The sequence below is a fragment of the Coregonus clupeaformis genome, chromosome 29 (genome assembly GCF_020615455.1).
Source record: "Coregonus clupeaformis isolate EN_2021a chromosome 29, ASM2061545v1, whole genome shotgun sequence".
Classification (NCBI taxonomy): domain Eukaryota; kingdom Metazoa; phylum Chordata; class Actinopteri; order Salmoniformes; family Salmonidae; genus Coregonus; species Coregonus clupeaformis.
The window spans coordinates 44,479,735-44,501,759 of NC_059220.1; the positions used below are offsets into that span (position 1 = coordinate 44,479,735).

The 22,025-nt window shown below is 41.4% G+C and overlaps 1 protein-coding gene across 1 annotated transcript in view; it reads left to right on the top strand.

The window, feature by feature from the left end:
• LOC121545123 (leucine zipper protein 1) overlaps window positions 1-22,025 on the top strand; it is a 92,175-nt gene that overhangs the window by 37,394 nt on the left and 32,756 nt on the right. The window lies entirely within an intron of this gene.

Here is a 22,025-nt window from a genome sequence, read left to right on the forward strand (position 1 = left end):
CCACCACCATGCTTGACCTTTGGTATAATGTTCTTACTGTGGAATGCAGTGTTTGGTTTTCGCCAGGCATAATGGGACCCATCTCATCCAAAAGGTTGACTCAAGTTTGCCAAAAAGCACCTGGATGATCATCAAGACTCCTGGAAGAACGTTCAATGGACAGATGATTCAAATGTATAACTTTTTGGACGACATGGTTCCAGTAATGCCTGGCGAAAACCAAACTCTACCAGGGGTGGTAGGGTTAGGGGAAAATAATAAAGGAAAATATAGTTTAAAAAGATATACACTACCAGTCAAACGTTTTAGAACACCTACTCATTCAAGGGTTGTTCTTTATTTGTACTATTTTCTACATTGTAGAATAACAAGACATCAAAACTATGAAATAACACATGGAATCATGTAGTAACCAAAAAAGTGTTAAACAAATCAAAATATATTTGAGATTCTTCCAAGTAGCCACCCTTTGCCTTGATGACAGCTTTGCACACTCTTGGCATTCTCTCAACCAGCTTCATGAGGTAGTCACCTGGAATGCATTTCAATTAACAGGTGTGCCTTCTTAAAAGTTAATTTGTGGAATTTCTTTCCTTCTTAATGTGTTTGAGCCAATCAGTTGTGTTGTGACAAGGTAGAGGGGGGGTATACAGAAGATAGCCCTATTTGGTAAAAGACCAAGTCCATATTATGGCAAGAACAGCTCAAATAAGCAAAGAGAAATGACAGTCCATCATTACTTTTAAGACAAGAACTTTGAAAGTTTCTTCAAGTGCAGTCGCAAAAACCATCAAGCGCTATGATGAAACTGGCTCTCATGAGGACCGCCACAGGAATGGAAGACCCAGAGTTACCTCTGCTGCAGATGATAAGTTCATCAGAGTTACCAGCCTCAGAAATTGCAGAATTCAAGTAACAGACACATCTCAACATCAACTGTTCAGAGGAGACCTTCATGGTCGAATTGTTGCAAAGAAACCACTACTAAAGGACATCAATAAGAAGAAGAGACTTGCTTGGGCCAAGAAACTCAGGTAGTGGACATTAGACAGGTGGAAATTTGTGCTTTGGTCTGGAGTCCAAATTTGAGATTTTTGGTTCCAACCGCAGTGTCTTTGTGAGACGCAGAGTAGGTGAGCGGATGATCTCTGCATGTGTATTTCCCACTGTAAAGCATGGAGGAGCAGGTGTTATGGTGTGGGGGTGCTTTGCTGGTGACACTGTCAGTGATTTATTTAGAATTCAAGGCACACTTAACCAGCATGGCTACCACAGCATTCTGCAGCGATACACCATCCCATCTGGTTTGGGCTTAGTTTTATTTCATAGTTTTATTTCATAGTTTTGATGTCTTCACTATTATTCTACAAAATAGTAAAAATAAAGGACAAATCCCTCCTGAGATGTGTGCAAACCTGGTGGCCAACTACAAGAAACGTCTGACCTCTGTGATTGCCAAGAAGGGTTTTGCCACCAAGTACTATGTCATGTTTTGCAGAGGGGTCAAATACTTATTTCCCTCATTAAAATGCTAATCAATTTATAACATTTTTGACATGCGTTCTTCTGGATTTTTTTGTTATTCTGTCTCTCATTGTTGAAATAAACCTACCATTAAAATTATAGACTGATCATTTCTTTGTCAGTGGGCAAACTTACAATATCAGAAGTGGATCAAATACTTTTTTCCCTCACTGTAGGCGAGTCTCTCTCCAGAATGGCTCAGGTGTCTCCCGCCAATTCTTGCGCATTCATTGTGTGAATTGTTTGCCTTTTTGATTCGTATAAATTATATATGTCACTAGTAGTAAATGTACCGTTAATCCCCGTCATTTGGTTACATTCATTTCTGTTAATGCATGTCATTTACCGTTAGTCATTTAATTAGTCATTTACCGTTTTCATTCTCCGAGTGGCAACGTTATTTGCGGGGTTTACAACCTGCTACACTTGTGAGAAACCATTTTTGGGTTATTTCATAACCATCATTTACAAGATTTGTATTTTTTTTTGTATTGTCTTTTGTTTGGAGTGCTCCATGTGAGCAATGAGCATGTGTCTGGTTTCTCTGTCCTGATTAGGTTAAGGGTGCGCCCGCCTACACGGTCGGATTCTGCTTATAGGCTACTTTGAAGCAAGGTAAGACATGCCTCATAATATGAAATAAAACATTCAGGTTTCAAACAATTAAGTATGTTTTCAAAATGCATACTGCCTCCAGCTCACATTATAAAGTGGTGGGTGATTCGCTGATAGCCTGTTGCCTGCACTTGAATGGCGAATGGGAGACGTGCTTCAATTACCAGCTGAGAAAAAAAAATAGTAGCTCTTTTTAATTGTGCACCAAAACACACGATTTGCATTTAGAATTGTTGCACAATGAATGGGCTTACAAAAGCACGTTTTACTCCAGCATCAACCAGCTGAGGAGCTGCAGGAGAAATCCTGCTCAAAATAGGCTCTGGATGCTGTGCGCGTTTGATAGGTGTTGGATAAATAAGATCATTCCACTCAATTATGCAAATTAGCGTAGAAACCGATAAGCATGACGGTCAAATGTATTTACATGACTGGTATTTCCATCAAGGAATAAAAAGTGTTATTTTAGCAATGGGATTTTTTTTTCTCCCAGTCATTTCTGCCGGCAACAGCTTTCTCATATGTTTTGGGGTGATTGCTGGCTAACGGAAACCCTGACACACACACACACACACACACACACAGAGAGAAAGAGAGTCTCGACTGTACTGTACTACACCCATATCCGATGCCCCACAAACTGTCCAAGGCTCAAAGACTCCATCAGAGTTAAATCTAGGCCTTGGTCCCAATAGCCATTTTACTGGGCTCCTACTAGTGCAGGGGTATTCAACCGGAGCTACTTATTGACTTATTCCACATTTTGTTACAGCCTGAATTCAAAATGGATTAAATAGATTTTTTTCTCACCTATCTGCACACAATGCCTCATAATGACAGAGAAAAACATGTTTTTAGAAATGTTAACACATTTATTGAAAATGAATAGAGAAATCTCATTTACATAGGTATTCACACATCTGAGTCAATACTTTTTATAGAAGCACCTTTGGCAGTGATTACAGCTGTGAGTCTTTCTGGTTAAGTCTCTAAGAGCTTTCCACACCTGGATTGTGCAACATTTGCCCATAAATGTTTTCTAAATTCTTCAAGCTCTGTCAAATTGGTTGTTGATCATTGCTAGACAACCATTTCCAGGTCTTGCCATAGATTTTCAAGTAGATTTAAGTCAAAACTGTAACTCGGCCACTCAGGAACATTCACTGTCTTCTTGATAAGGCTTCCATCTTTTCACTCTGTCAATTAGGTTCGTATTGTGGAGTAAAACTACAATGTTGTTGATCAAGCCTCAGTTTTCTCCTACCACAGCCATTAAACTTTGCAACTGTTTTAAAGTCGGAACATATTCAGACCCCTTGACTTTTTCCACATTGTTACGTTACAGCCTTATTCTAAAATGGATTACATTATTTTTTCCCCTCATCATTCTACACACAGCACCCCAGAATGACAAAACGAAAACAGGTTTAGACATTTTTGCAAATGTATATAAAATAAATAAATACAGAAATACCTTATTTACATAAGTTTTCAGACCCTTTGCTATGCGACTCGAAATTGAGCTCAGGTGCATCCTGTTTCCATTGATCATCCTTGAGATGTTTCTACAACTTGATTGGAGTCCACCTGTGGTAAATCAATAGGTGTCCTTCTTTGTGAGTCATTGGAAAACCTCCCTGGTCGTTGTAGTTGAATCTGTGTTTGAAGTTCACTGCTCGACTGAGGGACCTTACAGATAATTGTATGTGTGAGGTTAAAAAATCATGTTAAACACTATTATTGCACACAGAGTGAGTCCATGCAACTTATTATATGACTTAAGGACATTTTTACTCCTGAATATATTTAGGCATACCATAACAAAGGGGTTGAATACTTATTGACTCAAGCTTTTAATAAAAAAAAAAAAACATAATTCCACTTTGGCATTATGGGGTATTGTGTGTAGGGCAGTGACACACAATCTCAATTTAATCAATTCTATATTCAGGCTGTAACACAACAAAATGTGGAAAAAGGCAAGGGGTGTGAATACTTTCTGAAGACACTGTAGCTACAGTAGAAAAGAGGAGACTATCTTCTTTCTAATGTTATCAACATTATTTCTCAACTCCTAATGTTGAGCAAATGATACTAATTGGAGCCGATTAAACTTACTGGAGTATCTGACATATGCTTTGAAAAGGCTACCAGAGCGGCAAGTGCCGCTGGCTGCTGGTAAGCTTTCTTCACTTAGACATGCATTTTTGGCTAACCTTTATTTAACCAGCTAAACAGCTGCTCAAAGCAAAACTGTGTTTGGAGTTTCCTTTCAAGCTAATAGGCTGTTATTTTACACTTCCTCTCCCATTTATAATGTGGGGAGGTCAAAATAATGAAAAACGATATCTACCAAATCTATTCATTTTAAAATGTTCATTACTTCTCCTTGCCATTATCATTCACCTGATGATAAGACAAGATGTGCATTTGCCGGTTTGCCTTGGAGTGAAAAGGTTGAAGGCCCCTGTACTAGAATGTCCTCTCACTGTCCTTGATGGTTGTATTGCTGTATTGTATTGTCCCTGCCTCGTGTTGTGCTGTAACCTTGAGCTGGTGTATTGCTATTGAGCCTCGGTGCCAGTGGGTCCTCCCTGTAACCCCCCTCCATTGATGCTGACAGGCACATCTGTTATGGCTGGTGGTGGTAGTGTCTGTGGAGGCTGATAGCAGAAATAGTGGGCTGGGGGTGGGGGGTTGATGTTGGAGGAGGGGGAGATTTCCGTGGTGGTTGGTGCTCACTCAAGTCTTTTTTGAATGTGTCCTAATTTGTGTGTGTGTGTGTGTGTGTCGACATAGACAACGTATGGAAGCAGTCAGTTAAGTGTCAGGAGACTTTAGTGGTTAGTAAAGACTCCATCCATCATTGTGGACCACCTAACTGATTAGCCCTCATCTCCTTACTGGGCTAGTAGGAGAGGGGGAGGAGAGAGGGGTAGGCGGAGGAAGAATCATAATGAGGTTGTTCGCTCTGTCCTTGAACGTGGATGGTAGTCAATAGAAGAGAGGACAGAGCAGAGATGATTCAGCTGCCTTGGATATAGAAAAGCAGTGGAATGTCTCTCCATTTTAAGGAATGTATTTATTTGACAGGGATAGTGGACATTAATCAACAACATTTCAGTCTTCACATCAATGTAAATGTGCTGGATACTAAATACCATTTAGTCTAGTATAGCCCACGTAATTAGGTATCGTGTAATGTTTGTTTTTAACTGGTGTGGATTTCTTATTGCACATGTGAAAATGCTTGTGTATTTTATTAAAATGGATTGATGCTGTAAGAGAAGCGGAATTTTCAAGCTGTGTGTATCTAGTCTGATGATAAATTAGCAGAGACCTTGGTTGTGTTGGTATGAGTTTGAATGTACACCACAGTTTGGAGTTCAGCATGTCTATTTATGTGTGTCAGTGGTTGTTGGATGTCAGACAGTCTGTGGGGGGTAGAGACTAAGTTATTGTTCTTTGAGTGAGTGAGCTCCCGATGTCCCTTCCTCTGTAAACCGTTTGTTTGCTGCCGGCCAAAGTAAACAGTAGGTTGCCAGTTAGTGGCACACAGTGGGCATTTCTCTCTCTCTTTTCTTTCTGTTTCTCTCCTCTCTCTTTCTCCTTTATCTCTCGTTTTTTCATCCCTCTCTCTGGCCATGAGTACGGTCTCAAATCACCACTACTCTTATCAACTTAAGTGCTCTTCCTAGTTACAGCATGTTCAAGCAACAATCACCATAATGTTGCCATGTTCAGCAAACAGCGTTATCAGTTATCAGCACCACACAGGGTGATACGTTGCATTCCTGCCTGAGCACGTCATAGGCAGCCAATCTGACATTAGTCTCGATTAGAACTCCAGTAGAGAGGCTCTTACCTAACTGTGATGTGAACAGTGTACGCTAATTAAGTCTGTTTGAGCAAACACATCCAGGGCCCTGTTTATTTGGTCACATCGTAGCAAAACGTTTTGCAACAGAGAATGAAAATGAACATTTTCATCCAAGTTTAAAAGTATGGTTTTAACCTGAGCACTGCTGTGTGAGGAAGAGGCTGTCACTCTATTGCTGCAGCTGCCTGCGGAGGTTATATGGGGCGGTGTGTGTAGCGATCAGACTAAGGGAGAGAGAGAGATGCAAAGGCAACTCGGCTACAGCCATATATCTAGCTAGGCTAATAGAGGCCACATGCTGCGCTTTCTCCCCAACCCCATTCAGATAAAACAACAGCCTACCTGTTGGTTGCTAGTTGTAGCCTACTTCTTGCATTGCGTTAGTGAACTCTCACTACACTTGCTACACATTGAGGCTCTTTGCTGCTTTGATTGGCCAACATAAACAACAAGCTTCACACATGAAGGCTATCGGTCGGCTACCGGTCTTTTTATGGGGCGCACCGTGCACATCATAAAAACTACATTGAAAAGTTTGTTGTTTTTATTAAATTAATCATTTGAAATGTTATGGTATATCCTTGTAACAATGTCACATGGATATTTACATTTAATTTAGAAAAAGCCTTTTCAGTGTTCAAATCTGGTTAAAATAGGCCTATATTAGGCTATAATTTTTTGTCTGGCAAGAATGAATGCTCTCAAGTATTCGTATACTAACGTCCGTTTAAATATTCGAATAACTAGTGCACATCCCTAGTTAAGTGTTGGGGTTATTGAAGCTGTGTATGTACGATATGTATTCATTGGACCTGTAGAGTGTGCATGCGCTAAGCGCTTCCATTAGTGTATACGTGTACTAGAGGCCATGTGAGTTAGCATGTGTGTTCATGAGCGATCATGTGAGTGTAAGTATGTACAGTATGTTCCTAGCACCTGTACAGTGTGCTCAGACAAGTAGCCATATGTGAGCGATGCAGGGTCAGGCTTCCCAATAACGACCATACTCTCTCCCTCTCTGCTTGTCTGTTCCCATTAAGCGAACCTGCCTGTTGCGTAAGCTCTGTTCTCTCTCTCCTTTAACTGCCCAAGACTGCCTGCTTCTGATGACGTCATTACTTACTGAAGGGGAGGGGGTGTTTAGTGCTGGACTCACAATGGCTGGTACACTTCCTCTACCCGCTAGTTTCACAACATGACTTACCTCTGATCAACATGCCTACATTCCCAACACTTCCTCAATTAAAAGCTATCTTTCTTACTCATATTCATCAATCCCCATTGTTACAACAGCTACACACACACACACACAAATGAGCCCTTCTCGAATGTGGGCCTATGAATCATTAATAACTATAACAATCATCATCACACTTCCCGCTTTTTGTAATCAATGTCTCTGTCTGTGACGCCAGTCTGAAGGGCGTATATATATATATATATATATATATATATATATATATACACATATACACACACACACAGTCTCGATGCGTAGTCAATATGTCTGTCTGTGACTCCAATGTGACCTGAGGACAAGGGCCTAGGAGTCATGTGGCGTCTCCGTGTCAAAGTGTCATAAACTGGCCTTTCGACCCCAGACTGCATCACGGAGTTGTAGAGTTGGGAAATAGCTCAAGAGACCCTGACGCCATGTCATCTCCGAGCACTGTAAATAAGTCTCATCTTGTATTTAGATGTAAGTGGGTACCAGCACAGACCCTTACTGCATCCCAAATGAAGCCCGCTATTTCATAAGTACCTATGTCCTAACCCACTCCACTATTTAACTGTTTACAATGTGTATATGACACTTAAGGGCCGACGCTCCAGTCACTCCAGTCGCTGTTTGTTTTGCTGCCCAGTTCCCCGGAACAGTTCAAGTTTTTTGAGCGCCTTGGCCGACATTCCAGACATCGTTAAAGTATGGAGGGACAAATATTTTTATTTGCAGCTGAGAGGCCCTGAGGGGAAACGGCGGCCATTGTTGCATCACTGTCCCCGGGAGGTAGCAGTAAACGCATCCCATTGGTGACTGCGACCATGAAGGCTCTTAAGAACCGCAGTCGCCCTCAGATGCACACAAGCTGCTGCGACTGGCGTGCCAAAAGGAGGAGCGGTCAGTCGTGTCAGTGGTATTCATGTGGTACTCACGTCCTCCCACTCTCCACTTGATCAAGTTGTCTCTCTTTGAGCTTCCCCAGATCTCCATATCTCTTCCTCTATGGTCTGCTATTGCAAGAGGGCTAGCTAGCAAAGGGCTAATGTTTTGGTGCTTTCTTTTGATGGAGACATGCGTTAATATTGCTGCTGTTCGGCTGCCAGCCTGGCTCCTAGGGGCTCTGAGTTATATTGGTACTGTTTAGTCATGTCCTCGATCAGGTTGTACATTTTGGAGTGCCAGAATCATCTCTCGCATGAAAGCTAACAGGGCTCATGTTGTACATTCACCCTCAACCCTATCTCCAGAGCTCCCCTTTCCTCGTGCGTGTGCATGTGCACTCTGTTTTCATCCCTCTCTCTTTGTGTTAATTTTGGCAGCTATTTTCGATTGTCTTAAAATATATTTTAGTCTTCACATTTGATTCATTTCATCCTTCATTAGTTTGAGTTATTATCAGTCTAGGGTTGTGAACGTTTAAACGTTAAACAAAATTGGGACGTTAAATCCCTAACCAAAAAATTAAGTATATATATTTTTTCCAACAACATTAAAATCACAGTGCAATTATCTTGAGGCACCGTAGCAAGTATATACTTCCTCAAAATAGTCTGAATTAATCTGATGACTCAAGAAATAATTAATGATGACGTTTTTGCCGAGGTCTTAGTCACGCAATTTTACCGTGCCTTCGGAAAGTATTCAGACCCCTTCCCTTTTTCCACATTTTGTTACGTTACAGCCTTAATCTAAAATTGATTAAATAAACAAAAATCCTCCGCAATCTACACACAATACCCCATAATGACAAAGCGAAAACAGGTTTTTTGAAATGTTTGCAAATGTATAAAAAAATAAAAACAGAAATACCTGATTTACATAAGTATTCAGACCCTTTGCTATGAGACTCGAAATTAAGCTCAGGTGCATCCTGTTTCCATTGATCATCCTTGATGTTTCTACAACTTCAAGTGATTGAACATGATTTGGAAAGGTGCACACACCTGTCTATGTAAGGTCCCACAGTGCATGTCAGCGCAAAAACCAAGCCATGAGGTCGAAGGAATTGTCCGTAGAGCTCAGAGACGGGATTGGGTTGAGGCACAGATCTGGGGAAGGGTACCAAAAAATGTCTGCAGCATTGAAGGTCCCGAAGAACACAGTGGCCTCAATCATTCTTAAATGGAAAAATCTTCCTAGAGCTGGCCACCCAGCCAAACTGAGCAATCGGGTAAAGGGCATTGGTCAGGAAGGTGACCAAGAACCCGATGGTCACTCTGACAGAGCTCTAGAGTTCCTCTGTGGAAATGGGAGAAACTTCCAGAAGGACAACCATCTCTGCAGCACTCCACCAATCAGGCCTTTATGGTAGAGTGGCCAAACGGAAGCCACTCCTCAGTAAAAGGCACATGACGGCGTGCTTGGAGTTTGCCAAAAGGCACCTAAAGACTCTGACCATGAGAAACAAGATTATCTGGTCTGATCAAACCAAGATTGAACTCTTTGGCCTGAATGCCAAGCATCATGTCTGGAGGAAACCTGGCACCATCCCTACGGTAAAGCATGGTGGTGGCAGCATCATGCTGTGGGGATGTTTTTCAGTGGCAGGGACTGGGAGACTAGTCAGGATCGAGGAAAAGATGAAGGGAGCAAAGTACAGAGAGATCCTTGATGAAAACCTGCTCCAGAGAGCCCAGGACCTCAGACTGGGGCAAAGGTTCACCTTCCAACAGGACAACGACCCTAAGCACACAGCCAAGACAATGCAGGAGTGGCTTCGGGACAATTCTCTGAATGTCGTTGAGTGGCCCAGCCAGAGCCCGGACTTGAACCCGATCGTACATCTCTGGAGACACCAGAAAATAGCTGTGCAGCAACGCTCCCCATCCAACCTGACAGAGCTTGAGAGGATCTGCAGAGAAGAATGGGAGGAACTCCCCAAATACAGGTGTGCCAAACTTGTAGCGTCATACCCAAGAAGACTTGAGGCTGTAATCGCTGCCAAAGGTGCTTCAACAAAGTACTGAGTAAAGGGTCTGAATACTTATGTAAATGTGATATTTCAGTTGTTTGTTTATTATAAATTAGCAAACATTTCTAAAAACCTGTTTTTGCTTTGTCATTATGGGGTATTGTGTGTAGATTATTTTAGAATAAGGCTGTAACCTAACAAAATGTGGAAAAAGTAAATGGGTCTGAATACTTTGCGAAGGCACTAACTAAGATGTGAAAACATTTGCATGAAAATGAGTTGTCTCGTTGAATGACAAACATTTCATTTGAAGAATCCCTACTGTTGACCAAAAACAGACGAAGGGGCGTAGACTTCGGCTACCGAACTTTGCCTTGCACAAACACTTTTGAGACCAATACAGACACACACACACACACAGAGAGAGAGCTGGATGGTGGAAAACAGGCCACCTGGGTCCATGAAGACAGTCACCCACACAGAGCAGATTATAGCGCGCGTGCTGGGCATATTTACTCTGATTAGACTGGCCTCTTTTTCGCCTTCTGGTACCATGCAAATATTTATCCAATAATCTCTCTCTCCCTCTTTTCTTTGGAAGGACAGACGTTTTGGCTTTGTGACTCAAAACAAAACACTCCCTGAATAGCAGAACCTGAAGTAAAGAGGCCAGCTTGTTCTTCTTAGAAAACCCCAATGTATTCAGACAATTTCGAACGACTCCAAATCAAAACAAGACTACGTTGAATGGTTGCGTTTCAAGAATGCCGCACACACTGAATGAGAGATTTGGAAAGTGATTGGGGGGAAATAATGATGAACTACTGAATAAGTCTTGAAGGCATCAGTTTAATATGTGTGTTTGCTATTGTCGATTTGATTTGATTTTTTATTCAGCATTGCTTTGTAGCACGGACGAACCTGTTATGAAAATGTTAAAGTAGTTACTTTTTTTGTATATTATTTTGTGAAAGGGCACAGACAACATAGCAACATTGCAGTTTAATGGTGACATTGAGCAATCAATATTGTAATGGGACATGTAAATCAAATCAAATCAAATTTTATTGGCCACATGCGCCGAATACAACAGGTGCAGACATTACAGTGAAATGCTTACTTACAGCCCTTAACCAACAGTGCATTTATTTTTAATAAAAAAGTAGAATAAAACAACAAAAAGTGTTGAGAGAAAAAAAGAGCAGAAGTAAAATAAAATAACAGTAGGGAGGCTATATATATACAGGGGGGTACCGGTGCAGAGTCACACTCTTGACCTAGTTGTTATCAGGCACAAAGGAAGTAAACATGGTTCATCGTCATTGGTTTTCAGTTTTACCATGTTTGTTTACAGTTTTCCTCTGTCCTCGGTTAACCTGGCATAAAACCAGGGACAGAAAAACACATAGTGATGAAGTGTTTGGCTCATTCACAGAACATTTGAAATTTCCAATAAGGAACGAGAAAGCCACAAAAACCTGACAGAAAGCTTACAATTAGACGACTCAGAAAAGTTGGTATTGATGTGATCCCAGAAAAGAGGCATCTTAGTCGCCATGTCACTGTGGTCAGAACAGATGTACTTGAGCATAAACAACTCTATTTGTCTATGAAGGAGGACATTTTGTTTACCAACTATTGCACCACATTTCATTACTCATACTGTATACAGTAATTTCACTCATTTCAGTTGTCTTTTATGAACAGCTACAGGCCTTCAGTTTCAGTCCTGAACCACGACTCTATTGAAACATCAAACTTCCTTTCATTACTTTTTTTTTTTTTGCAGCAAGAAAAATGACAGCACAAAAAACGACAAACCGAACATTATGGGATGGTTTTCTCTTTCTTGGAAAAACTAAAAAATGCAGCACAAGCATCAGGTTGCAACCATCTTGTGGCTTCCACTGGCCTGCCAGTATCCAGAAGTGCAACTGAGGATGGCCAAGAGTCCCATACTTCCAGGCATCAGTGTATTAGCTACTATTACAAACAGACACACACAGACTGACCATGTGAAGATGAGGTTGAAGCCATTGTCATTGGCTACGGGCACCGAGCCCCGGTTATTAACAAATGTTTGAGGAATAAGAACCCTAGGCTAGACTTCCAAAGTAAAGTCAAGTGCAAGGGAAAGTTCTCATTTTTTTCTTTCCCTCCCTCTTTCATGGAGGGAACAGAATGTACTGGGAGCTGCAGGCAGGAAGAGAGTGGCTAAGGCCCTAATGATATGGTGCATGATTGTAACCTTGGTGCAGCACAGCACAGCGGCCGACTTCGCTTCTCCAGTGGCTGGGAGCGCTTTCAATTCCAAAACGCTTTGGTGTCGTTGGCGCCAGTACACGATCTGGCCCCTCTCTCTCACTCTTTTCTCTCTTTCTACTCCTCTCACTTTCTCTCTGTCCCTTTCCTGGTCTTTATGACACACTCTTAATCCTCCATTTTCTCTTTTTTTTGTGTGTTTTCTATTTCCCACTCTTCTTTTAGCTCTTTGTCCTCTCTGGCTTGTCTTCACCTCTCTGCTGCCTCTTCCTTGTGAAGTCTGCAGTGACTTCATCTACCACTCTGTAGGTACCGGTCCTTACAGAGCCCCACCCCACCTCAAACAACCCTCTATCCCTCTGACCTGGACCCTTTCAACCAAGGCATTTCAAGGCTTTTATTTTATTTGACCCAGAATACCCCTTTTTCTCTTCCTTTTGGAAGTTGCTCAGTTCCCCCTTTTCCCTTAACTCAATGACATGAATTAGAGTAAGGAAATAGAGGGAGCCTAAACGGGAGCAGAGAGAGTTCAGGCGCCCTATTTTAAATGTTTCCCTTGCTGTTGAGTACAGTACAGAGGCAACACGAGGTCTGGACATGTTTTTAGGTGTTTAGGTATTTTTAAGAAGTTTGAATGGATGTACTTGACCGGGATGACTTCAGATGATGGAACCTCGGTTAAACCAACGTCTGTTGTTCACTTGCTCAGAGGCAATGGTAAGTATTCTCTTTCTGTCTGTCCCTCAGTCTCCTGTTTTTCTAACTGCAGTGTTGTGGCTGGTTCTGAACAGACCTACTTGTGAGGAATGTGCTCAGGAAAACAGGCATTTGTAGCTAGCCCCCTCCAGGTTTTTCATAATTGACAAACAAAGCAATGTTCTCTCAGGAATGAAACAGCGTGTTCTATTTGGTCCCTGTTGTAATTGCCTCAGCAGCACCCTCTTCATCCCACCCCGACTGCTTCCAAACCTGTTCTTACCCAAACAACTCCACACCTTTGCCATTGTTCGATAATAATGAAGAGAGATCTTGTGATCACATCGCGTAATCATTCAAAATGTTTGACGTTCGGCACAGTGTGACGGGTTGGGTGTCTAGAGAAGCCAAAAAAACGAAAGGGTGTAGCTCCTCTCGTTCCTCGTGGGCACCCAGGTGTGCAGTCTTGTCGTTTCACGTTGTGCCCCAGACTCTCATTCCTTTGCCCCTCCGTTAGGCTGGCATGAATGCAGATAATGAGGCCATACCGCCGATAAGCGCAGGTATGTTGATTGCCTTGGCAGATGCTGCCTTGCCAGAGTCGCTTTGCACGCACTGCTGGTTCTTAAAAGCGTTTCGTTGGCGTGCGTATCTGAGAACGGGGAGGCAGGGACCGACCTGGCACAGCAATAGGGGGGCGACTGCCAAGACGGGAGTCCTGCCCACTGGGGCCATTTGGACCAGGCCTGGCCCGAGATCAGAGCACTTTCAGCTGTTCTGACCCAAGAGACTTGACTTTATGAGACACACTCAAGAGGGAATGGCATACGTGAATACCAGACTTGAAAGCCAACATCTGAATGATGTTACACGATATAGTAAAAAATCAAAAATCTGAAAGGTGTTTTGGCCTAGGACTGGACAGGCAGTTCTGGGAACCACCGCAAATACATTGTGCATTATTTTCAATTTAAAAGTTAAAAATGTTTATAGACTCCCAACAATCCCTAAAAGATTACAAAACCACCAGACCTCATGAAAGAGGAGAATAATTAAACTGCTTTAGCGAAATGCTTTGATTTTAAAATGTGATGTTTTATGAAATAATCACTGCCATATTTACGCTCTCTGGGAACTCACTTGATTCATGTTGAACAAGCCAATTAATGAATTGTGGGCGGAGTGGTTGGGGCAATACATGAAATTAGATTTAAAAAAGAATGGTCTCTTTTGAAATAGGCCCTAATAACAGTTTAACAGTTTTACCCATTGGAATACAATAGACCAACATTCAAAAGACAGATGGAAGGATTCAAGTAGGACTAAGTGTGTTACTCATACACACAGACACAATATTTAGGATTATTATACTTTGATGCCTAGTTTGTTGGTCATTGACGTTGGTGATTCAGAAACTCAATCCCTTTAGTATTCCTTTTTCTGTACTGCCAAGGTCAGCCCCTTTCCTTCTGGCTTTCTCACTGCTAGAAACTGCTGTGCTTTTAGAAGTGATGATCATTGAATGGGGAAGAGGGAGGCAAGAAGGAAAGGTATGGAGGAGGGTGGGGGGAGGGTGGAGATGGTTGTAGACCAGCACCTGAATCATGCATGAGAGGAAAGCACCAACGATTTTATAGGAAACATGCTGACAGACTGACTCTGTGTTAATGTTCCACGTTCTCATCATCAGAGAGGCCTGCAGCCCACCAGGGGGTTACCAGATGCCTGTTTAGTAGCTTTGTATAGGTGTCACGTGGATTATTTAATAAAAACAGTGTTGTGGTAATGGGTTGAGGACTAATCTCACCATTTTTTATAGTTTTAACATCAACAATTAAATTTGATCTTGATTACATAAGTATTCAACCCCCTGAGTCAGTACATGTTAGAATCACCTTTGGCAGCGATTACAGCTGTGAGTCTTTCTGGGTAAGTCTCTACAAGCTTTCCACACCTGGATTGCGCAACATTTGCCCATTTTTTATTATTTTCTCTGTCAAAGTGGTTGTTGATCATTGCTAGACAACCATTTTCAGGTCACTCAGGAACATTAACTGTCTTCTCCAGTGTAGATTTGGCCTTGTGTTTTAGGTTACTGTCCTGCTGAAAGGTGAATTCATCTCCCAGTGTCTGGTGGAAAGCAGACTAAACCAGGTTTTCCTCTAGGATTTTGCCTGTGCTTAGCTCCATTCCGTTTATTTTTTATCCTGAAAAACTCAGCAGTCCTTAACGATTACAAGCATACCTATAACATGATGCAGCCACCAATATGCTTGAAAATATGGAGCGTAGTAATGTATTGGATTTGCCCCAAACATAACACTTTGTATTCAGGACAAAAAGTGTATTGCTTTGCAACATTTGCAACCATGCTCAAAGGGATATTCAATGTTTGCTTTTTAAACATGTTTACCCATCTACCAATAGGTGCCCTACTATGCGAGGCATTGGAAAACCTCCCTGGTCTTTGTGGTTGAATCTGTGTTTGAAATTCACTGCTCGACTATTGTATGTGTGGGGTACAGAGATGAGGTAGTCATTCAAAAATCATGTTAAACACCAGGGCATAAAATCTACATCCGCAAAATGCGGGTAGATTTGGGTATTGGCGGGTAAAAATGTCTACTTCACCAGCCACATTGGCAGGTGGTCTATTTGCAGGGCTCTACAGTGCAAGCATTACATTCGCATTTGTGAGTCAAAAGCAGTGGTGGAAAAAGTATCCAATTGTCATACTTGAGTAAAAGTAAAGATACCTTAATAGAAAATGACTCAAGTAAAAGTGAAAGTCACCCAGTAAAATACTACTTGAGTAAAAGTATTTGGTTCGAAATGTACTTAAGTATCAAAAGCAAATGTAATTGCTAAAATATACTTAAGTATGAAAAGTATAAATCATTTCAAATTCCTTATATTAAGCAAAACAGACGGCACAATGTTCTTAATTTACGGATAGCCAGAGGCACACTCCAACACTCAGACATAATTTACAAATGAAGCATTTGTGTTTAGTGAGTCCACCAGATCAGAGACAGTAGGGATGACCATGGATGTTCTCTTGATAAGTGCGTGAATTGGACCATTTTCCTGTCCTGCTAAGCGTTCAAAAGGTAACGAGTACTTTTGGGTGTCAGGGAAAATTAATGGAGTAAAAAGTACATTATTTTCTTTAGGAATGTAGTGAAGTAAAAGTAGTCAAAAATATAAATAATAAAGTAAAGTACAGATACCCCAAAAAACTACTTAAGTAGTACTTTAAAGTATTTTTACTTAAGTACTTTACACCACTGGTCAAAAGTTAAGGATGAGCAAGTTGCAATTTCTAGCAGAAAAATTTTGAAGTAGCTGTTTTCAAAGTATTTCTGCTGTTTTGTTTCATAGCTGCTAATCACACAAATAAATATGAATCCTACGTCCCACCTCGCACAGCAACAGCTTTGCGCACTGAGTGAAGCGCTGATAGATGAACTTTTGGAGGCGCTGGCACAGGCATAAAAGTTTGTCTCATTTACTCATCAGCGAAGTGAGACTTTGTCCTTGTGTTTCTTGTCTATTCACATTGTTTTGTTCAATGTTAGTTTGAATCTGCTGCTTCAACTGATAACGAATAGACGCTGTCTACTAGTAGTCACATCCACTCACACAGACAGTGACATGGCTCAAGTGGCCCCGTTACCACTGTAACCTCCCACCCTTACATTTTGTCTCTGATATTTTGATTAAAAGACTCGGGTCACAAAAAATGAAATGAAATTGAGAAATATACCACATTACTTTTTACGAATACATTTCTTGTTTTAGAAACATTACAAAGCATGGGCGTCAGTTTTTTTTATGTAGTTATGGCGAACAAATATTTTGGCTGGTGAATAATCTGAGTGGCTGGTGGAACAAAAAGTACATTTTAGGCCCTGTTAAACACATGCAACTTATGTGACTTAGTATGCACATTTTTACTCCTGAACTTATTTAGGCTTGCCATAACAAAGGGGTTGAATACTTATTGACGCAAGACATTTCAGCTTTACATTTGTTATTCATTTGTAAAAAAAAAAATATATATATATAATTCTACTTTTACATTATGGGGTATAGTGTGTTGGCCAGTGACACAAAATCTCAATGTAATCAATTTTAAATTCCGTCTGTAACACAACAAAATGTGGAAACAATCAAGGGGTGTGAATAGGGCTGTTACGGTGACCATATTACCGCCACACCAGCGGTCATGAGTCATGACGACAGTAAAATTCCACGTGACTGTTTAGTCACGGTAATTAGGCTTCTCCAAGCACTGATGCTGCTGATGGTCATTAGTAACTACCAAACTTGCTAACTGCCTGGTACTCAGCACTCTATTGTCCCTCTAATCACTCTGACATCAATGCAAATGTAATCGAAAATCGAATCAAACACTTCATAATAATATGCCATTTAGCAGACGCTTTTATCCAAAGCGACTTACAGTCATGCGTGCATACTTTTTTTTGTGTATGGGTGGTCCCGGGGTTCGAACCCACTACCTTGGCGTTACAAGCGCCGTGCTCTACCAGCTGAGCTACAGAGGACCACATGAGAGCCCATGTTGCTCACCATTTCTATAGGCTATGCAATTGCGTGAAAAGAGGAGGATCCCATCAGCTTTTTATAAGCTAGGCCTACTATATTTATTTGTCAACTTTCCTAATATTAACCACATTGCTTCTCTTTACAACAGGAGTATGACCTAATTGGCTGGCATGAAAATGAACCACTGGAAAAGCATCCTCCATTCGCTATTTAAGTGCATAGATGACATGTATTTTTTCCCCCTGCCCCTGTTTTGAGACAGGTCCATGCTAATAGTCCATTCTAAATCAAAACAAATTTCTCACACATATTATTTAGTATATGTAAAGACAAGATTAAATCAGGAATAGTCTAATGGGTGACAATATTAGCCTATCACTTGTGAATGATATATTCTCACTTGTGAATTATGCCCAGCTTAAGGCAAGAAACAGGCATTACTTTTTTCTGCAACACCTCATGTAACCAAACCCATAGGCCTATATGTTTGTATCACAACTAAAGTGGCCAAATAACTTCTTAAAATTAAACGCATTAATCCGCTTTACAACGGGTGTAGAGCCTAACTGGCATAGATACGCAACGTCTGAGTTTCAAGTTTGGGGAAGATAATTTTCACCATAAAAATGCTACTTTACAATAAAAGCATTACATGCATAATCGCATTTGCGGTCACTTTTGAGAATGGTGTTTTCCTGCTAATTGAACATTTGCGCTTATAGCCTACTGCCGTGTGCGCATTTCTGCGCTTATAATGTGAAGAAATAGCCTAATAGTTGATCAACATTTTAAGCTAAACGTTCTCATCTGTTGCGTCAGGCTCATTGCTTAAAACAGTTATTTTTTATGCTAGTGGTTGTATTCATTTGGGATCTATCGCATCCCACAACTGTCCCAGACTATGTTTGGAAATATTTATTTCTTGCTCAGAATAGAATAGGTCAACGTTTGTACAATGGGGGATAGTAGATTGACATAGGCTAGTGCTTTTGCTGTTCGTTAGGCCTACTCATGTTGTTGGCTGACAAAAAGTAAATGTGGACAGTTCTTCCAATATCTTCAATATGCGCCTCGGAATTGGATAAGGACGCGCGCAGTTGCGTTCCCAATGTGTCTGTCTTCACTTGTAGCCTGTGAGAAAGACCTGATCACGTGATGGAGAGCCTTGTTAGTGAGAGGTGCTTCGGCACGCAGCCGGAAGAAGGGAATTCAAATTATTATATATCAGCCCAATGGCACAACAGCCACTGGCCGTAAAAAGGCATGAATTGTTTTAGGGGTTTTACGGCCACCCTTAGGGAATGCAGCCGGGATATTCGAGGCATTATTAAGTGCTGTCAAATTGTGAATGAGAGACTGAAGTGTGTACAGCCTGCGCAAAAAACAAAGCAGAGCTCATGCCTTTTTTATGCAACTTTTTTCAAATCATGATTAGTCACATCATGCAGCCTTAGAATGTATAAAAAATCAAAACATATAGCCCAACATTTGTATCACAACTAAAGTTAGATACAGTGCATTTGGAAAGAATTCAGATCTCCCTTTTCCCACATTTTGTTACGTTACAGCCTTATTCTAAAATAATTTCATCCATCTTTTCCAATCATCAATCTACATACAATACCCCATAATGACAAAATGAAAATAGGTTTTTAGAGTTTTTTTTCTCTCCAATTTATACAAAATAAAAAACGGATACCTTATTTACATAAGTATTCAGGCCCTGTACTATGAGACTCAAAATTGAGCTCAGGTGCATCCTGTTTCCATTGATCATCCTTGAGATGTTTCTACAACTTGGAGTCCACCTGTGGTAAATTCAATTGATTGGACATGATTTGGAAAGACACATACCTGTCTATATAAGGTCCCACAGTTGACAGTGCATGTCAGAGCAAAAACCAAGCCATGAGGTCAAAGGAATTGTCTGTAGAGCTCCGAGACAGGATTGTGTCGAGGCACAGATCTGGGGAAGGGTACCAAAACATTTCTGCAGCATTGAAGGTCCCCAAGAACACCGTGGCCTCCATCATTCTTAAATGGAAGAAGTTTCAAACCACTAAGACTCTTCCTAGAGCTGGCCGCCCGGCCAAACTGAACAATCGGGGGAGAAGGGCCTTACTCAGGGAGGTGACCAAGAACCCACTGGTCACTCTGACAGAGCTCCAGAGTTCCTCTGTGGAGATGGGAGAACCTTCCAGAAGGACAACCATCTCTGCAGCACTCCACCAATCAGGCCTTTATGGTAGAGTGGCCAGACAGAAGCCATTTCTCCGTAAAAGGCACCTAAAGGACTCTGACCATGAAAAACAAGATTCTCTGGTCTGATGAAACCAAGATTGAACTCTTTGGCCTGAATGCCAAGTGTCACGTCTGGAGGAAACCTGGCACCACCCCTACGGTGAAGCATGGTGGTGGCAGCATCATGCTGTGGGGATGTCTTTCAGCGGCAGGGACTGGGAGACTAGTCCGTATCGAGGGAAAAATGAACGGAGCAAAGTACAGCGAGATCCTTGATGAAAACCTGCTCCAGAGCGCTCAGGGCCTCAGACTGGGGCAAATGTTCACCTTCCAACAGGACAACGACCCTAAGCACACAGCCAAGACAATGCAGGAGGGGCTTCAGGACAATTCTCTGAATGTCCTTGAGTGGCCCAGCCAGAGCCCGGACTTGAACCCGATCGAACATCTCTGGAGAGACCTGAAAATAGCTGTGCAGTGACACTCCCCATCCAACCTGACAGAGCTTGAGAGGATCTGCAGAGAAGAATAGGAGAAACTCCCCAAATACAGGCGTGCCAAACTTGTAGCGTCATACCCAAGAAGACCCGAGGCTGTAATCGCTGCGAAAAGGTGCTTCAAGAAAATATTGAGTAAAGGGTCTGAATACTTATGTAAATGTGATATTTCTGTGTTTTTTTATTTTTATTTAATAAATGTCCAGAAAATACAAAAAAACTGTTTTTGCTTTGTCATTATGGGGTATTGTGTGTAGATTGACGACGAAAAAATCAAAACAATTTAATCCATTTTAGAATAAGGCTATAACGTAACAAAACGTGGAAAAAGTGAAGGGGTCTGACTACATCCCGAATGCACTGTAAATAACTAAATTAAGCATAAAGGAGTACATGTTTCTTTGTTAACCACTCAACATGGAATGGCCGCATGTGCGCAATTTATTCAGCTTTGTTCAATTATATTCTTCATACTTTAAAATAATGCCACGGAATTCTAAGCAAATCTTGTCTGCTAAATGAACTAGTGTAGGGCATAGCCAGATCAGTGCCTAACATAAGGACAACTCAGAGTATGCTATTCTGTTCTTCTGAAATAGACTACATTTTCTTCATATCATGTTTCCTTAGACCTGTCTAAAATAAATAATGGATTTATTGTGATGGTGTAGGCTACATTACATGGATTTATTAGACTGTTCCAAAGGTCTGCATCAGTGGCTTGTAGGCTATGCGTGGAAGCCAGGAGATGCTAAATGTGTTTATGTTAATTAATGGTCAATTACCGTGAGACCGGAAGTTACTTACTTGACAATCACTGGCTGACAAAATTTCATGACCGCCACAGCCCTAGGTGTGAATACTTTCTTAAGGCACTGTATACACCGAGTGTACAAAACATTAGGAACACCTTCCTAATATTGTGTTGCACCCCATTTTGCCCTCAGAACAGCCTCAATTCGTCAGGGCATGGACTCTACAAGGTGACGAAAGCGTTCCACAGTTACGCTGGCCCATGTTGACTCCAATGCTTCCCAAAGTTGTGTGAAGTTGGCTGAATGTCCTTTGGGTGGTGAACCATTCTTGATACACTCGGGGAAACTGTTGAGCGTGAAAAACCCAGCAGCTGCATTTCTTGACACTCAAACCGGTGTGCCTGGCACCTACTACCATACCCTGTTCAAAGGCACTTAAATATTTTGTCTTGACCATTCACCCTCTGAATGGCACACATACACAACTCATGTCTCAATTGTCTCAAAGCTCAAAAATATTTCTTTAACCTGTCTCCTCCCCTTCATCTACACTGATTGAAGTGGATTTAACAGGTGTCATCAGTAAGGGATCACAGTTTTCACCTGGTCAGTCTGTCATGGAAAGAGGATGTTCCTAATGTTTTGTACACTCAGTGTATGTCTCCATTGTCCTAATCATGAGTGGTGTGTAGCAATGCCCTGTGTGTGTTTCCGTGGTGACAGCCATGTGAGTGGATGCTTGTGTCATTGAAATATACTGCTGTCAGCATAAACGGCAGATAAATCAATGCTAGGACATTGGAGGAGGCTGCAGGAGGCAAGAAGGGTGGAGTAGCGTTCTTTTTAATGTTAC